This window comes from Heterodontus francisci, unplaced genomic scaffold (genome assembly GCF_036365525.1).
Source record: "Heterodontus francisci isolate sHetFra1 unplaced genomic scaffold, sHetFra1.hap1 HAP1_SCAFFOLD_43, whole genome shotgun sequence".
NCBI lineage: Eukaryota > Metazoa > Chordata > Chondrichthyes > Heterodontiformes > Heterodontidae > Heterodontus > Heterodontus francisci.
This window is the reverse complement of record NW_027141852.1, coordinates 13,476,175-13,477,274: the sequence shown is the minus strand read 5'-3', so window position 1 is coordinate 13,477,274 and position 1,100 is coordinate 13,476,175.

Here is a 1,100-nt window from a genome sequence, read left to right as displayed (position 1 = left end):
CCACCGTCTCACAGAGAGAGCAGTGAGCTGGAAACGGGAGATGGGATAGGCTGTTCAGAACTGTCTGGAATAAATCTGTGCTGTGTTCGGGTAGAAAACTGGAATCCCCGAAATTGACATTTCAGTTGCAGCAAGGATGTGCAGTGGATTTGATTTTCTGAACGGGCTGTGTAAACAGTGCCCGAGACTCTCCAGTTAGTTATTTCCCCAGTCGACACATGCCCTCAGTGAAAAGCCACATCACTCCTCCAGAATCACTCATTGTTTTCATAGAATTTCAAAATGATTTCGCTGCAATGAGGGAATCCGGGACTTTTGCAGCAGCCGTTGAATCGGTCACTGGAACCAGACCCACTTGTGATGTTATTTCCCCCGAGCCGGTGTTTCCTGCACTGAAACTGACAGGGTTTGTGAAACTGATCAGTTTCAGCTCAATCATTCAGGGACCTGGAATTCCCGCAGTTTGAGCCCGCGCTCACTTCTGATTGGTCACCCTCTTCCCAGTCGCATTTCTTAACCAATCGCAGAGCCTCGAATTAGGGAAAATGCAGCAAATCATTGGCTTAAATTGTCGAAATTGGCAGAACGTATGAATTCGAAAAAGGCACCAATTTCAGTGTCGGCAAAAAGCGAATTACTGGAAAATCTATTTAAAGTTGTTCGTAAAATATTTTCCACCAACCTTTAAAAACCTTTCTTTATTCCGCTATTATTGCCACAAATTCCTGGCGCTATTTTACGCACAGCTTTAACCTGTCATTTTTTCCCCCACTTCTTATCTGTAACCGACGGTAAAAGACTCCATTCAGCAATCCTTCAGGGACTAATAACTCAAACTCGGTGTGGAAAGGAATAAATTAGACTATTGGTAATTCTCTTTAACACAGGGATCAGGGGGACAGTGAGAAGCCAGTGAAATAGTTGCTCACAAACATTTTAAATAGTTCCAATTCTGTTCTCTTACTGACATGCTGGAATCAGACAGTAATCAGCCCTTTCACAGAGACTGTGGGTGGCTCTGAAAAGAGTCTTTGGTTTATTAGATGACATTTTGTCTGCTTTGCTTTTTCTGGGAGCTCTGAGCGCTGGTTTTCTTGGGT